General features: G+C 37.4%; 1 long non-coding RNA gene across 3 annotated transcripts in view; it reads right to left on the reverse strand.

The window, feature by feature from the left end:
- Positions 1–2,907: 2,907 nt before the first annotated feature.
- The window catches only part of LOC122839189, a 167,349-nt gene continuing 151,707 nt past the window's right edge, over positions 2,908–18,549 (reverse strand). Inside the window, exons 6-7 of one of the 3 annotated variants that reach the window (XR_006371999.1) lie at positions 7,701–7,804; positions 2,908–5,108 (exon numbers count right to left, since the gene is read on the reverse strand). This is a non-coding gene — a long non-coding RNA (uncharacterized LOC122839189). The remainder of the gene's footprint in view (positions 5,109–7,700; positions 7,805–18,549) is intronic. The other 2 variants (XR_006372001.1, XR_006372000.1) reach the window with 2 other exon arrangements.

Below are 18,549 nucleotides of genomic sequence, written 5' to 3' on the forward strand. Positions count from 1 at the left end.
TCTTCTGTTTTCTCAGTTCTCCTTGCAAGTGCTTGTATTTTTTGCCATGCTGAGTTTCATAGTGGCGCCGAATATTGTATTCCTTAAGCACAGAAACCTGCTGCAGGCACACAAGGCACACAGGTTTTCCATTCACCTCCGTGAACAAATAAGAAGAAGTCCATTTTCCTTGAAAAATCCGACACTCTGTGTCTACCTTTCTCTTTTTTGACAAAGACATTTTGTTGATGAGGTTGGCAGGACCAAAGTAAAAAGCTGGTAAAGAAATAGAATCGAAGCCGTTTACAGGACCTGAAGCTCAGTGCTGCCATCTGCTGTTGGTTTCATCAGTGTTACATCATGTTGTCTGCTCTGAATAACACACAGCGCCCCTCGTGGACAATATAAAAACTGCAGATTTTAAATTAAACGAAGTACATGTTTTTTTCAATAATCATTGTTGAATAACGATAATGCATTTATCCACCGGGCCGGACTAAATCGTTCGGCGGGCCGGTTCCGGCCCGCGGGCCGTACGTTTGACACCCCTGGTTTAGATTGTTTGACATGGTGCAGTATGAAAGCAACCAAATGTTGCAACTTTGGTCCCCAATTGAACCAAATCTTGCAGAATATCAGGTGTGAAAATCCTGAGAGCAGGAAAATATCCAGATATCCTCTGACATTAACCAAATAGGGGAATCTTCTGTCTGAAGCTTGTTGGGAGACAGTTGTATAAGTTTTCCTGAGCAGTACCGTGGCACTCAGTATGTTTTCCCCTGTGGTAGTGAAAGGCTAATTTACAGCTTAAACACAGGAAATGACCTTAATCCCCTGAGTTTCCCTTAATCTGCAAACTCTTTCTGTTCTTCATGCTCCAAATGATTGAGCAGCACACATGTCCTCCTGCAGCCACACACGGCACTAAAGCTGCTCACTGGTCAATGGCGGAGGAGATCCTGTTTAAGGTGATTAGGATTTCATCTGAAGGCAACAAAGAAATAATCCAGAAAACTAACGGTCAAATGTTAGAGGTTGTTCGGTTGCTTTGTAACACTTTAATCCAAATGAGTATCCTGTAACACATGGCTCAGTAATATTAGCTTCATGTCACTGCTTAGAAGATTGTTACACAAGGAGATGGCAATACCTAAAAATTCTGCAAAGGTAGATTTTGTTTTTTATTATATGTTTAGTTTGACTGTTTATAGAAAGTACAGTTCAAACTCATCCATGCGTTTATCTTCAGTCGTATTGATTATTGTAACGGCGTCTTCACAGGTCTGTCCAACAAATCAATCAAACAGCTGCAGCTGATCCAGAATGCTGCAGCTGGAGTTCTGACTAAAACCAGGAAGATAGAGCACATAACACCAGTTTTAAAGTCCCTCCACTGGCTCCCTGTCGCTCAAAGAATAGACTTTAAAATACTGTTGTTAGTTTATAAATCACTGAATGGTTTAGCACCACAATACATTAAAGATCTGCTGCTGTTGTATCAACCTTCCAGAACTCTCAGGTTCTGGTTCTGGTTCTGCTCTGCATCCCCAGAACCAGAACCAAACGAGGAGAAGCAGCATTCAGCATCTATGCACCACAAATCTGGAACAAACTTCCAGAAAACTGTAAAACAGCTGAAACACTGACTTCCTTTAAATCTCAACTAAAAACCCACTTGTTTAGAGTTGTATTTGAAACGTAATCAATTACAAATTTATTGATGGAATCTGATTTAATGTTATTGTTTTTATTGTTGATTCTATGTTGCATTGTGTTTTTGTGTTTGATTTGATGTAAAGCACTTTGAAATGCCTTGCTGCTGAAATGTGCTGTACAAATAATGTTTGATTGATTGATTCATAGAATAATATCTTAGATCGACAGTTTGTGCCAGCTGATGTTTGGAGTGATAGTAACCCGGTAGAAATCAGCCCCTGGTTCTACGCTTCACTTCACCTTCAACTATTGAGAATGAGTGGCTTGCAGGAGTTGTGGACTCTGGTTGAAGTTTTTATCTTTACCCAATCTCTGTTTGCCCGTGACTTATGTAACGTGCTAGTTTGATCGTGAAGAAGCTGCTGCTGAACTTAACCAATTATCCATCACAGCGAACACAGACGTCCCAAGCCGAATGAACAACGTTTTTGCCAGTAATAAAATGTTTTAAACATTCCTCTTGCTCCGATTTTAATTGCTCAATATTTGGAGACCTATTATGCTTCCCTGAATAGGTTAGGATAAGTCTATGGTTATACAAAAAGTTCTTTACACTGTTTACACAAAGTCATTCTTAGATGCTGTCTGCTCAGTTCTGCATATTTAATAAGCTGTTTTAGGGCATCCTGTCACTTTAAATCAAAATTTGCTGGATTCAAGACTCATTACAAAATGGCTGATGCGCAATTATGCAACTGTAGAACAAACTCTTGTCCTTTCCAGCAGCCATTGTACAGCTTGTACAGCAGTGAAACCAGCTGACCCATTGTGCTGGTGCTCTTCTTGGGTTGCTAGGTGACGGGCTGGGCTCGACTGGGGTTGCTAGGTAGAGACTTAACATTCTGAAGGTTTTTGAAACGGTTCGTTTTCCAAACACCAAAAAACATTAACATGTTGTTGAAAACAGCTGCGTTGGTTGGTTGCTTTTGAAACACTTGGGCCTCCTGTAGCTGTAGAAACTCAAACGGAAGTATAAAAATGTTCATAATAGATGGAGTTTAATATTAAACACACAATGCCAGACACTGTCTGCTGTTGCTTCATGTTCAGGAGAAGTGAAGGCTGCTAGTCATTGACTCAATTATACCGTTTATCGTTTTCTTCTCAATCAGAATAATAAACGGAGCGTGACGGTGTTGTTTGGTAACCAGGATCAAATTTGAATGTTTGTACTTAACTTGGAGTTTGTAGGATTGTAAGAATCGCCTTTATTTTATTTTATTTTATGCAAAGTGCCTTGAGACAACGTGTTGTGAATTGGTGCTATTTAAATAAACTGAATTGAACTCTCCAAATAAAACACAACCAAGCACACACTTTTTTTTTTTAGCAAACAGGCATTTATTTTACTGCCTCCTGCTGAGATGTGACAGCATAATAAACACCTTCCTGCTGCGCTCTGCCACGTGATAAGGCCTCTTATATCAGGTTTTATGCCCATTACAGCATTTCCCTCCTTTAATGTATGGTTTTGAGTGACAAATGTGTTTTTACATTACAATACATTTCTTTTCACCGGCAGGAATTTCAAACAAATTGCTTAAAAAAAAGAAAACACTTTTGTGTAAAACCACTTAAGCACTTGGCCATTCTCCCAGTCTGGGCTGTCCTGGCTGCTGAATGGACAAATTGGCACCATATAGGTTCTTATCATTTCAACCTCATTTTATCCCATTAATTACCAGAAATGTATTTCTTCTACATTGTTGGAGAACATTAGCAAACAAACAACCAAGGAACACAACAGACAGGTCAGTGGAAGACAAGATAATTTAAGATTTGCTCAAAAATGAGTCAAATAATAAGGTTAAGTTAAATATTTAAAATAACATAAAGCAAGAAAACCTCTGAGAAAATACAAAATACTGTAGACAAGAGAAAATGGGATTTGACATAACTGAGTTCCTTCTGATTTATTAGAAATAAATGAGAAGAAAAGCGTTTTGTCTGCTGTTGTGTCTCAGACTGAGGCTGTATTGTGATTCGTATCATCAGGCGGTCGATGCCTTCATCCTCACACACAACCCGCACTTATTCACGACTCTTCTTCATTAACCGTGCAGAGAGAGACACTCTAGTAAGGAGGATATCATTGGTTTAAAGCTTTAAATAACATAAGCTTTTAATAAGAGAACCATCTTTAAATAACTATTTAAAGATGGTTATTTGTCTATAAATGAAAGTTGTTTAGAGTCTCAGATACATTTAAGTATTAAATGTACTTGTGATATCTTAAAGAAAAAGGGACACAGTGCTTTGCTACAATACAACAGACAGATAACAAGATCAGGAAAAAGTTTTAATTTACAAAAACAATAGCAAGGGACAGGGAAGTAGCTAATTTATGCTAGCTTGACTATGACAAACTAACATGTAGAAGTGCTGCTGAATTTGGTGTTTCAGTTTAGTTAAAAAAAAGGCGACCTAAACACCAACTCTGACAGATTGTCAGTTGAGCAGGTGATTAAATTAGCTAATCAGCCACAGCTGTGTTAGATTAGCTAATAATCACAAAATAAACAGAGTAAACACTGCATCTGTTTACTCTTATATATCACCCATACATTTAAGATTTAGCTCTTTATGTTGGCAACTTGACCGCTAAAACCAATGCTAGTCATCGTCAGCTAGCAGCAGGGGGCGGGATCTCACACTGCAACGTGTCTATAGATCAGGGTTGGCCAATCCTGATCTACTGGGAGCCACAACTCTTAGATGTCTGCCTGGTCCAACACACCTGAATCCAACAGCTGAATCACCTCTAAAGTGCAGTCAGGTCCTCCTGCTAATGACCTCGTTATTTGACTCAGGTGTGTTGAAGTAGAGAAACATCTAAAAGTTGCAGGAAACCGGCCCTCCAGGACCAGGACTGCCCACCCCTGATCTATAGATCCTACTGTGAACTTAATGACAGTCTTATTGTTGAAAAAACAAAAGAGCTCATAATAGTCATTGAAGAAAATCAAATAATTTATAAAGAAATTGCTAAATCAATGTTTGACTGAGTTTGCTAAGTAAATGATTATAACACTACATCAAATTTCAGTTGAAATTACACCACATTTCAGTTTATTTTAATATGTGCAGTTTCATCAAATCATGTTTGATTTCCATTAGATTCAGAGTAGAGATCTACAGTTCTTTGAAAGTGTATCCGTCGGTGTTTGTTCTGGTTGGAGTGGATCTGTGCTTTTCCATTGGGAACAATGATTTTGCTTGTGTTTGTGACAGCTTGACCTCTTCCTTTCTCTGCCCCTCTCACACACACAGGCGACGATTCCTGAATGGGGTTGGAGGTTAGCAGTCGGTTACACGTGACGAGTCGTAGTTAATTCCAGCAGCACAAAGGAAGCTCTGGGGGCCGGCAGATACAGCGCTGCTCACATCATCCCATCACTGCACCAGCACAGTCACTACAGAAACCAAACACACTTCTATTAACGGCCTTTCACCAAGTTACAGCAATTTAAACAAATCTAGAGCAATAATATATAAATATCCCCTATGTATGATGGTTATTTGTCTTTAAATTAAAGTTGTTTAGTCTCAAATGTTACCTGACCTTATGAAAGAGACGGTTTGTATTATTTTGTGAATATCTACTAAAGGAAATGTGTTTGTCATTTTGAAAGGATCACCATTTTATGACCAATTTTAGGTTTCAAAATAAAAGAAAAAAACAAGATAACCATGTTTTCTTCTATGGGATGTTGGAAAATTATGTAAAATTATTAAAAAAAAATTTCCAACCAAAACTAGATCTAAAAATAGATTACATGAATTTTAGTGTCATTCATGGATGAATAGATGAATTATGTTAACATTTTTTAAACATTCATCAAAATGAGTCTGTTTTGTGAAACTGCAATGGAAACACTGTTTTTGCATCACACAAGTCACATGATCAACAACAGGAAGTTTCTACTGCCGGAAACCACAAAGAAGACAACAGGAAGTGGTAGGAAGATTATGTTTTTTAATGACTGACTGAGTGAGCAAACTTATTTATGTGATCATTATTTTGCTGCAATATTGCAAGATCATATTTTTTTGTATTAGCAGAATGTTGATAAAGTTTTTCTCACATTTTTCATAGAAACGCAGCTACTGGTGAGAAAGTTGAATTGGACCCATTTAGAATTACAATGTCACTGTAATTAAACACAGTGTGTTGCTTCCGCATCTTTAACCTACAATATTTGGATAAAAAATTATCAAAACATGTGATTTTGACAAGTGGCTCACAGCCACAAATTAAAGAAAGATGCTGATTTTTTCATTTACTTTGGGGGTTTTTTTTTTAATCACATTTTTATTTAAGGTATGTTTAATGTTCTCGGCTTTAAACTAGTAATCAGAAAAATAGGAGACAGCAATTTCAGAGGATGAGAATTTCCAGCTCAGAAACAAAGTTGCACAAAGATTCTGTAGATTTCACTGCATTTAGACTTTTGTTCAGTTTTAATCCTTTCAAACTTTGTTGCAAACAGAATAAAATCCGATGAAGAGTGAAGGTTTGTGTGTGAACCCCACACAGACAGAGTGTGTGTGGAGGTTTTGATGCTCATCAGTGGTGTGTGTTTACTGATTAATCTGTTATCCATCACTATCATCTCATCTCCGCCCAGTAAACAGAGACATCAGTGACTGATCACCCTGATTTCAATCAACAGAAAACACTTCATCAACCGGGTCAAACACACTAATGTGGTTTGAGAGTGTGGACAAACAAATGCCAAGTGTGTGTGTGTGTGTGTGTGTGGATGGGAGGTGGCAGAAGTTGGGCGGAGGGAGCAGTGATTTGGTCTGATGCAACAGAGTCGGTTTCATGACCTGCGGCGGTGAGGATGAGGAGGAGGAGGAAGCATGGACGGTCTAAAATGACTGGCAGACGCACAAACTGTGGGTTCAGCTTCCTTCAGGCTCCTTATATGACGGTGAGTTATGAGATGGTTTACACTCTGCTGCTGGTCGCCAGCGGCTCAAACTCTCTGTCTACGACTCTGGTTGGTTCAACACTAACTAACAACACTAAAGGAAAAAAATAAATCACAAAAAAGAAGAAAATATCTCTAAGAAACTTCACAGCTGAGTGGTTTTAAAGGTCAGACATCATCCGCCAAAATAAGTTATTTCAGTCGCATCGTGTTCCTGATATTTAGAAAAATTCTATATTTCTATATAAAAATACATTCCACATTAAGAATGTATTTTTATTTTACAAAATCCCTTTGCCATCCCTTAATAATCTTAGTAGAGCGGAGCATTAGGGCCATACTAAAAAAATTATAAATTATGAGAAAAAAGTCAGAATATTACATCTTTATTCTTAGCATGATGTCAGTATGAGGCAGATAATCTGTGAAAAGATCAGTTTCCTCCAAATTCTCCCTGAGCCGTCTGAAGAAATGCACCAAAACCAACCAATCAGAGCCAGGAGGCGGGGCCAAGTGCTGTCAATCATCCTCGTTCACTCACTGCTAAATGTAACTTACAGTTATAGGAAAATGGTTTATCAGCAGTCATCTGTGGCTATGCTAATTAGCTTAGCATTCACAACAAGAGGGGGATGAGCAGCGCCACATAAGATTGTGATTGGTAGCACTAAGACCCGCCTCCTGGCTCTGATTGGTTGTTTCCAGTTTTTCACAGATTGTCTGTTTCACACCAAACTGTCATGATCTAGTGACAGTTTCAACAAATATGTTTTATAAAAGTTACATACTGCAGCTTTAACACATATTTAGACAGTAGACAGATCAGATAGATGAGAAAAACAATATTTATAAAACAATTGACTAATATTAACTCATATTAATATTAACACACAAAGGAAAGCTTGTTTAATGAGTTAGCATTATATTAAAGTAACATAATATTGACATTAACGTGAATGTTTTGCTAACATCATGTTTCCATCCAGATTGTTGTTTTTAAGGCTGCTGCTCTGAATCCTTTTCTACAATTTTTCCGTGTTATTCCAGTTCACCTGGATTCCTTCTGACCTGCTTCTCTTTACCTGGAAACAGTTTTACACATCCACTGTGTGTGTTGGAGTGTGAAATCTTCTTCATTTGTTGAGCCGATGACGTTCCTCCATCAGCATCACCTACAGGGAGAAACAGGAACAGTGTTGGTGGCTCCAACGCACACAAAAACCACAAACCTCAAATATCTGGCAGGTCTGTCTGAGGAAAATGACTAAAAGGTTAAACTGTCTGGCAAAAAAATATATTTGTCGCACTGCTGGACAGAAATACGTTAAATTCTTAAGCAAAGACTAAAGTAAAACGCGACACACTGATGGAGGTGCAGCAGAGCTCTGAACTGTCATAGTCAAGTCAATCCAATTTCTACAAACACACACACACACACACACACACACACACACACACACACAAAATTCAATCATGTTTCTGCTGCAGCCTAGGGGAACTTACTGTGGAAACCTCACTATAGTGGAAAATCACCTTTTCCATGTTATTTTGCTCAGAAGGACCTACAGAGCACACACCCACACACACACACACACACACACACACCTTGACTAAATTTGCACAACGAACCAAGCGATCAGATTTTTTTTTAACTCTTTGTGGTGCAGATCTCACACTTTCATGCCTATCCCAGCCAGAAGAGCCAGCAAAGGAAGCGACTTCTATGCAACCGTGGAAAATAAAATCTGGGCCTCAAACAGTTAAAAAGTGATTTTCATGACAACTAAAGGTTTCCTGTTGAAGTTTTACATCAACAGGAAACCAGATTTTCACAAAGTTTAGGTTGTCTAAAGCCTTACTGTACACAGCTTATAGATAGAGACACAATAATACATCAAATCAAGTAGAAAAACGATTCATCATTTAAATTACAAAAACAAAATCAAGCAGAATTGGATCTCTGTCTGTTTTTTTTTTTTACAGTTTTGTTGTCAAAATTTAATTCCTTAGAATCTTTCACCATCGATTTAAATCTTTCAGAACAAATAAAAGTGACAAAACGCAGTCACCAATATCACGCTTTAAGATTTTTACCAATCCTTTTATTCTCTAATTTTGCTGTAAAATAATTAGTTTTTCTGGTGTTTGTTGAGTTTTTGTTTTGCATCCATCATTTTGACCTCTGCTCATCTGCTGGTTATAAGCAACTAATATTTTATTCCAATGACCTTATGATAATCAAAATAAAACTTGGAATTTAAATCTAAATATGTAGCATGTTTGCCCAGCGTTGTTTGAAAGCAGGACTATTTGAATTGTGTCATAGAAAGGTTCATTCAAACAGCCATGTTTAGTTTTTAAAGCTCCAATAAAAACTAATTGGCTCATGTTTTGTAGGACGTGGCAATACTCATAATTATCAAACAGGATGAAATCTTTCATTTAAAAAAACAAAACAAATTTTAACAGCAGCAGTTATGTAAAATTAAATTATTGACCAATATTTTTTTTTTTAAATGCTTAGCCCTCTCTTGTATCTCAACAGAAACCGAACTGTTTATTTATTCATATCCTGGGAAAATATATTAAAACATAATCAACTTAAAAATGAACCATATTTTATAGAAATCAGGTGAGAAGTAAGGACTCTACAACAGTCTGGATGTGCGGACATGACTCAGAGACTCACAGTAATGGCCGCCTCCAGGCGCGCCGCGCTAGCGGCAGATGGTGACGTATATCAAAGGAGAAATCCTACAACCGCTAAAATCTGTCACCGTTCAATTTGTGTTTACATTTTGTGAAGAAGCGCGTCGCGCTCAGTGTCTTCTTCAGATGTTTTTGTCTCGTTTTCTCATGTGGTTCTTGGTGCAGCGCCACCCACAGGTGAGGAGGGGAACAGTTTTTTTTAAATTTGGTTGGTTTGACTGAAAAAGTCACAAATGTTGCAATTTTGCTCGTCAATCGAACCGAATCAACCGCAATATCATGTGTGAAATCAGCTTTAGTGGACATAAACTTTTGAATTTGAAGAAATAATAAATAATAAATACATTTCTTTCAGTATTTTGGAGCTTACCAAACAGAAATAACTTTGTTGAACTAAACAGGGAAAGAGTCAATTTTAGGAATGTTCCTAATAAGATAAAACTGTCACAGTTTACAGAGGATGTCTGAATAAAATCTGAAGTTATTCAAGTTTCCAACAGAAACCTGAATAAAAAAAACATGAAAGTACTTCAGAAGTGGAGAGAGTATGCAAAACCTGCACTCAAGTAAGAGTACAGTTACTCAAGGAAAATCTACTTCAACAAGTTTCTACTAAAATGAAAATAAAAGTAGCCATGCAAGAAATGACTCTAGTAAGGGTTAAAAAGCATTTGGTCAAAGTCTACGTAAGTAACTGATCAAATTATCAATCATTTAGAAATGACATCATCAGATGGAACAAAATATACAAATATAACCCAGAAATTTTACTCCAGTAAGAGAAGAAATATTACTTGACTAAAACATTTTACTCCTAAAAGGAATTTTTTTCCCTAAAACGGAGCTAGTTACCACAGGACTGTGTAAAACCATTAGCTCTTGTGGCTAAAGCTCACATTAGCAATGAGAGCTTCTCAGTTGTAGAGTCCCATCCATCGTGAGCTTCAGTGCGTCGTGAAAAGGAAAAATGATTTTGATCATCTTGTCACAATGACTTGAACTGCGTCTCCTGAGTGTGTTTAGGAAAACCGGGTCGAGGATTTCTTCTCATAATTGTCTCGTTTATCATTTTATTACAGCTAGCTGTCCTCCAATGATTATCAGAAAATAATTACTCTGAATTATTAAAGAAGCCTCTTCATCACTGAGGATGGTGTGTGTGTGTGTGTGCGTGCGTGCGTGTGTGTGGGTGTGTGTGTGAGTTTGTGTTAGTTCTGCATTTAAATAGCATTAAGTAATCTCAAAAACAGAAAGCTAAATTGTCTTTGTGGATTTGTCTCGTTTCTTTTGCCTTTTGAGATAATTATACATGTTTTTCTGTTGGTTAAAAACAGAACATATATGTTGGAATTAAAAATATTTGTTTGAATTGACAGAAAAATAAATCTGAGGAATAAAACATGAGAAAATAGTCCTGGATAATTGGATAAAGAAAGAGGACAACATGGCTCCTGCAGTTCCAGTTGTTCTCTTTGTGCATTCATGGTTTCTCTCTTAGTTTACACCTGATCTGCACCTTGGTTTAGTTTATAAATCCCTGAACCTAGAAATGAACCACTTTAGTTCTGGGTAACACATTTACAAAGAAAGTTTATTTTATCTTAAATGTATGTATTTTTGTACAGTTTTGGCTTAATTACTGCTCTTACTGTGTTTTTTCAGCAAGTAGCCTTTTTTTAAAATCTGTATAGTCAGGTTAATAATTAATCGATTCCTAAATTAGTTGATTATTATTTCAATAATCGATTAATCACGATTAATCGTTTCAGCCCCATTACAATCTGGGGTCACAAACGGCCCCTGAGCTGCACTTTGAAGACCCCTGATTTAAGGATGCAGGTATTTTTGTCCTTTGAGACAAATATGAGAAAACAACCAACTGATAGATCCATGATGCCGATCATAATAATTTCAGTTTTTAGAAGACATTTTCCCTGTTGTGGAAGTGAAATAATCTGTCAGTGGAACTAGAATTAGGTCGCTAGGTAACGGGCTGGGCTTGGCTGGGGTTGCTAGGTAACGGTCTGTCGATTTTGAAATAAGTGAGACAAACTGCCAGTGGAACTAACACTTTTTTAATCAACATGTTCAATGAATTATTTACTTAAAATAAACTCACATCTCGCTAAAAAGTTACTTTTAATTTAGTTTTGTCTTATTTCAAGTGCACTAAGATATTTTCATGGGGAACTAGTCCAAAAATACGTGGTAAGATTTTGTGTTTTTGCAGTGTAAAGACACCGTCCAGTTATTTTTTTTTTCCATATTGGTTTCAAATGTAGAGACTAAATTTATCTGCTGGGGAAATGAGATTTATTTACGTTCTGTCAGAGGAAAACTAAGACGTCTTCATCATCACTAAAACAAAACTCTTCTCTGCTTCTGTCGCTTGTGGAGTCGTCTGAACCCGCGCCTCCTCCCCCAACCCGCCCCGGACCCCCGCCCTCTCTCTCTCTCTCTCTCTCTCTCGCCCCATCCTCAGGGCAGAAGTAAACCACGCCTTGAGGCCCTGCTCCCATTGTGCGCCCTCTGCTACTTCTGTTTGGGGCCTTTGTGTGCCGCTAATCAGCCGTGGGGCCATGCTTGGCCCCGAGTGTGTGTCTGTGAGTGTGTGTGAGTGTGTGTGTCTGTGTCCCTTGCCCTCATTACGTAGCCACACTGGGAGGCCAGCATGGGAAGTTTCTGCTGCTCTGCACCCCCTCCATCCCTCCCATCCTCCCCCTTCGCTCTGAGGCCTGAACACTTTGTGAGCTGAGCTGCACCTGTTTCACAAACTTTTACTGTCATGCAGAGACGTTTCTCCACTGTCTTAATATACGTTTGATAATTATATGACACTGAGATAGGGTCATTGTAGATAGAAGAAAAGGAAGAGCACATGTCTGATAAAAAACTGAAGTCTGTAGTGCAAATCCCAGAAACTTTCCAGAAAAAAATTGCTAGAAAAAACTAAAACCATTTGAAATTCTCAGAAATGTTCTAGAGTAAAAACTTGGAAATGATTGAGCTCCAAGAGTCCAGATTTTGCTATAGAATGTTTTTATTTTTTTATTTTGAGCAAAGTTTTGAGAAAAATAAGTTGAAAACTTTTAAATTAGTTTCAGAAATTTGCTTGAAAAAATCTTGGCTTGGCCCTAAAAGTCAAACATTTTTGTAAATTAAGTGTTTTTGCTTGTTCAGATGTTTTCTGGGTTCATCTCCAGAAGACTTATTTGTAAATTGTTCTAAATTTTAATTTTTCAGAGCAGGATTTTTTACTGTTTTTCTGTTCATTACGCTGCTTGTTTTGGACTTTTTTTTTGTTTTAATGAAGTTTCACTGTTTGTTAAGGTCTTACTGTCTCTAGTGGCCTTTATTTGATAGTGAATAGAAAGGAAAGTGGTAATGAGAGGAGGTCAAAGGTCACCAGGCCGGGAATCGAACCTGCGCCGCCGTGAGGAACCCCGGCGCCACCACAGCACGCTGAAGTTTCACCCTGAAGTTTCACATTTATTTAAATGATTTTTTTTACCACCTGTCTGCGTCGGTTCAGCTCAACAATAAAATTCATCAGATTTAAAAAAAAAAGTTTTTTATTACTGCTAATGTAGTTTATTCATCTTAATTGTCCTTCTGTTTCATGTGCATTTTGTGTTTCCACGTTTCAGTTTTACTGGGATGAAAATATTTTGTCAAACTTTAACTTGATTTATAAAAGATAATTTTTGAGGTTTATTTTGACAGTAAATGTTTCTGAATAAATTTAACAGTCAGTGAATTGTCTCTTCAATCAGTGTCAGTCTCTAAAAGCCGTCAGCTGGGCTCAGTGAACCGTCCATTCATCCATCCATTCATCCATCCATTCATCCATCCATTCATTCATTCATTCACCCGCTGCGTGGCCCTTTACCCTCCTCTTCCCTTCCCTCTCTTTCTCTCCTTTACCTTTCTGTCATTTGTCATCCCTTCCTTTCCTCCTGATGTATCACCTCCCTCTGGCTGAGTGTTTCTCTGTCATGAATCGGTTTGAGCCAATCAAACTCTCAGCTGAGTGACAGGGTGATCTATTCATGGCTCATCATGACTTCGTAGGAATTACACGGACCCCCGCGCCGTTCTGTCCAGTATACTCACCCTGACCCCAACAGCTGTTTCTCCTAGCTGAACTTTGAGCAGGTTGGGGTTTATGGGCGACACAAAACATTCATTCATTCATTCTTAAATCCTGAGATTTTAGTCTGTTTTAGGGCGTCTTGTCTCTTTAAATCAAAATAAGCTGCTGGTGGCCACGCCCCCAAACTCAATGTTTACACTCGCACGTAACAATGACTGCAAACAGATGCACAATAACACAACCGTACATCTTTGAAAAGCAGAAGTGGAGCCTCCTGCACGGCCAACAAGAATGCAGCAAGTGGTTTTCAGGTGTTAACAACAAAACACTTTTGTTTTCCAGCAGCCATTGTACAAGTGTAAATTGATTAAAGTCTCTAAGAAAAGCGTTATACCAACACATACACACAGTCCTGGAGGATCTTCTGGTTCCAATGTGGGACTGACAATGTCCCTCCACTGAAACTATCAAAGCTTTCCCTTCCTGAATCCTCCCCTCGTGGCTCCAGGTCACTAGCTTTGTCAGCTTACTGACCCGTATTCATGCTGCGACTCATAACGAGCCGCTACGCTTGTTTCCATTTTCTCTCAAAAATAAGTTAAGGGAGCTTGAGGAATTGCTTCAGAATTGAAATGTTCCTCCCCACTTCTTCCAAACTTCAGTCTTTTATAATCATATTTATTCTGTAAAGTTACTCTGATGTTACTACGATGCCACATGTTGAGGTAATGCACCGTTTTATTCACCTGGTTAACAAAATCTTTCCCCAAAGTTTTACACTAAACTGCCTGGAGCAGAAAAAGAGTCACATGATTGGTAAAGACCAACAACAATCACACTACAGAAATGATTTATTGAATGTATGGAATGGACCAGAGCAGAAGTCCTGCAATCTGATGCTCTGCAGGGGGCCGCCGGGGCCGCAGTGACAGTTCAGGGGCCCAATAACCTCCTGACAAGTTCAGGAAGTTCAGCCGCGTTTAAAACTAAACTAACAATTTGGTTTCTTTTCAAATCCACAGACAAAGAAGATAAAAGTTGAATCACTAATAGGTGCAGCTTTGATGAAGGATAAATTATCTCAAGTTCATCAAAACTAAAACTGTACAATGGAAAATGGATGAAATGAGGAACAGCTTTTAGAATTTGAAAAATTGTTTTTACAAACACAATATGGAAGCATTAAAGGATTATGCAAAGCAGCTGTGACCTCAAAGTATTAATTAAATGTTTTGTAACTGTAATCAGTAAGTAGAAGAGCTGTGTTTTCCTCTGTTTGTGTGTTTGATGATTCAAGGATTCATAAACTATAATAAAAAAAGTATTAATTTTTTCAATATTCAGTCAAAAAGAGTTCAGTGAAAGTAGGACAAGTTTATCTGAATTTAAAGTACTTTGTGTCACAATTTTTCTGTATTTAATTTAACAGAACAAATATCAGTTTTATCAATTTAATCAGGATTACATTTAAACTTTGTAAGCTTTAAATGTGAATATAAACATTTTCAAAATTATGTTTTATAATGTTAAACCAAACATGTCTAAAGATTCGGTTTTACAGGTTTTTATATTCAGGCTAAACTTCAATTTAGAAATCTTAACTATAAACTGCTTTCTGTTGAAAAATAATTTAACGTTGCAGTATGTAAAATAGATTTGCAACCTGAAAACTCTGAATGGGATTTTTTTTTTTTAAACAATAAAATATTCTATATTATATAGATATATTGATTGATTCAGTTCAGTGCTGCATTATTACAAATATAATGTGTTTTTCTTTGTTACTATCAGAATTGGGTACTAACTAGTTACATTTACTCAATTATATCTACTTGAGTTACTCTTTTGAAAAAGAAAAAACTTTTAGTAGTATTTGTACTACACTGTACTTTTTACTTTTACTTGAGTATTTTTGTTATAAAAGTATTTCTACTCTGATTTGAGTGAAATTTCTCTGGATTTTCTACCCGCTGAATGAAAAACAAACATATTTTAACCAAAAACTGACCAGACACAAACACACACCTGGAGTTTCTGTTAAAGTTTTATTAGTTTTCTAATTAAAGAAACTGATTTGGAACAAAATGTTCCTTAGTCTGATTTTGTTATTTATATAAATTATTATCATTTTGGCCCTTAAAATACTAAAATTTCCACTTAACTTTATATTTTGGTCCATCTGATTATGTAACTTTTACATATTAAATGATTGATTAGTTGATCCGTTACTCAGTACTTTTTTTTCCCCCAAATACTTTTTACAATCACTTGAGTAAAAAATGTTGAAGTAGTGCTACTTTTACTTGAGTATAATGTTTGGCTAGTCGGCCCTTCATTGGTTATTATCATGTTTCTGTATTTAACAATGTTTCTATGTGGGAGGTTGATTGATGTTTAGTTGCTAGAAAAGTCTCTGTTTTCTTCAAACTACTCCGTTTTATTCAAAAGAATAAAATAAAAATGTTCCTCTTGCATAATTTCTGGAATATCTGCCTCGTTTCGTCTGTCACACTGAGACAAAACACGATTCCTGAATCGATGTACAAAACAGATTTAATGCCAGATTTCTACTCCGTCTTCAAAGATCAGCTGCACATCTTTAATCTATAAGGAAGTCTCCGATATTGGCAGAGCCTCTGCGTGTTGTTTGCTCTGCTAAGTGCTTACATGTTCCTGATTATTGCAGACAGATTGCTCTTCAAGTGGGGCTTTAACTTAGGAATCGCATTGTATTTGTAATATCTTAAAAGCGACTCTATTATGGCGTTAAGGAAGTGTCGAAAACGGGCAAATAAAACAGGTTAAACCTCCCACTTTGTTCTAATGCAGGACAAATACAGAGATTTAAATGTTTCAATGCATTTTCAAACATCTGTCAAAAACTGGCACATTTTTATTCTCCATGCTGGAACAATAAAGCCGAGATTTAAGGTGGTAATTTGAGATCTGAGCATGAGCGATCTCAGAAGAGAATAAAAATGAAAATCTGAACAGCTGAAGGACTTTATATACTGTTGCATAAGAAGCAGTTATTACAGGAGGTGTTAGCATTCAGACATGGGATTCAAAACGAGGCTGAGTGATAGTCATACTCCTATACACTCACTTTTCTTTACAAACTGCAAAAACAAACTATTTTGTCTAGTTTCTAGTTCAAATAGCACACTTGAAATAAAATAAAAGAACTGAAATGTAACTTCTAAAACATGAATGTTCTTATTTTAAGGCAACAATTCTTGAATATAGTTTTTCTAAGTAATAGATCCATTGGCAGATTTTTTCACTTGGTGGGATGGTGCTGGTTTCTGGTTTCTGGTGGTGTCAGAAGGCTGATTTTGTAACCGTCTTTATGTTGCTCTGAAGGTTCAAGTCAGAGTTCATCACTACACCTGAATTTCAGCCTGATGTTTAGTTTTTATCAGTAATAACTGAAGCTGTTCTGATCGTTCCTCTGAAGGTCCAAACATATTAACATCAGTTTGTTTTGGCCCAGTTCTCCCAGTTCTCCCAGTTCTCCCACCCAGTGTTATACACTTTCTTAAGTTAAAAAGAAAAACCGAGCTAAGAATTGGGGTAACTTGCTAGCTAGTTCTGTTGCACTTAGCGCCGTTTCTTCTTCTTCTTTGTTTTAATGGCAGTTAGCAAACAACTAAAGGAAACATTACTGCCACCAACTGGTGAGGATAGAGGACTACATTTTATTGGCGGTAAGTAAGAGTGGCACTAGTTCAATATATTTTTATTCAAGTAAAAGTAAAAAGTAGCCATAGTTACATTTACTCAGTTATATTTACTTGCGTAACTTCCTTAAAAAAAAAAAAAAAATTAGTTTAGGAGTATTTTTACTACTCTGTACTTTTTACTCTTACCTGAGTAAAATTTCTCTGAATTTTCTGCCCACTGAATGAAAAACAAAGGAAACTGATTTAGAAGCATTTTCCTTTTTCTGATTTTGTTGTTTGCTATTTATATGAATTATTGTAATTAAAATATCAATTTGGTCCATGTGATGATGTCATTTTTACATTTTAAATGACTGATAATTTGATCAGTTAATCTGTACTTTTTACTTTTACTCGAGTAATAACATGTTGAAGCTGTGCTACTCTTCCTTGAGTACCTCTGCGTATAGCTGCTGATTTGCCAGATTTGAGGCGTCTATTTGGTGTTTTTCTGGTTTTCCTCTTAGATTTCACAGCAGTCGAAAAGAGCAGAGTTTGAGGAGTGAGGAAGGAAGGTGGAGAGAAGAAAGAAGAACACTTCAGATTCTTGCTTTATTCCCTCCACACTTGTAATGTAGGTTTGATTAGCAAGCATGTAATGTACTTTACCCCCACGGCTGGAGACGGAGCAGCGGGGGGAGGCGGAGGCCAGGCGGAGCGGGATGGAGGCAGAGGCATAGCAGGAAGGAGGAGGAGGAGGAGGCATATAGGCTGCCATCTCAGCAGGTCTCCTCACCCCTCCCCTCCTACATTTTATTTCTCCATGTCTTCAAAACAAGATGCACCCCCCTCCTTAAAACCTAACATCACCTCTGTCTAGGCACACACACTACACCCTAATGCCCCTCCTATAGCTACACCATGCTGGGTAAGTGCAGGGTGTGGGTGGAGTAGGAGGAGGTTGGAGGTCACAAGCAGGAAGAGTTTTTCTTTTCTGGGGTCGGATTGAGCGGGGGTGAGGAGTTGCCTCCCCACTAACAAGTTGAATGTCTGCATGCAGGAAGTTGTTTGTGCGTCGACACAATGCCAGTTTGTTTGAATCCAGCAGGGAAAAGTCAGCCGTGTTGACACTCAGCTGGTTTAAGGGTTAAAGGCTAACGAAAATGTCCAGGCAGCATCCGCCCAAGTCTCGCTTTTTAGGAACTAAAGAGGAAAAGTGTGAAAATTACACCTGAAAATCAGACCTACACTGCAAAACACAAAATATTACCAAGTCATTTTGGTCTAGTTTCTAATGCAAATATTAGTACATTGGAAATAAGACAAAACTAACTCATACGAAACTTTTCTGCAAGATAAGAGATTGTTTTAAATCAATCCCTTAATTACTAAAACCAGAACTTTTTCATCAATATTCAAGAATGACTTCACTAAAAACACGTTTCTATATCTT

The sequence above is a fragment of the Gambusia affinis genome, linkage group LG10 (genome assembly GCF_019740435.1).
Source record: "Gambusia affinis linkage group LG10, SWU_Gaff_1.0, whole genome shotgun sequence".
NCBI classification, from domain to species: domain Eukaryota; kingdom Metazoa; phylum Chordata; class Actinopteri; order Cyprinodontiformes; family Poeciliidae; genus Gambusia; species Gambusia affinis.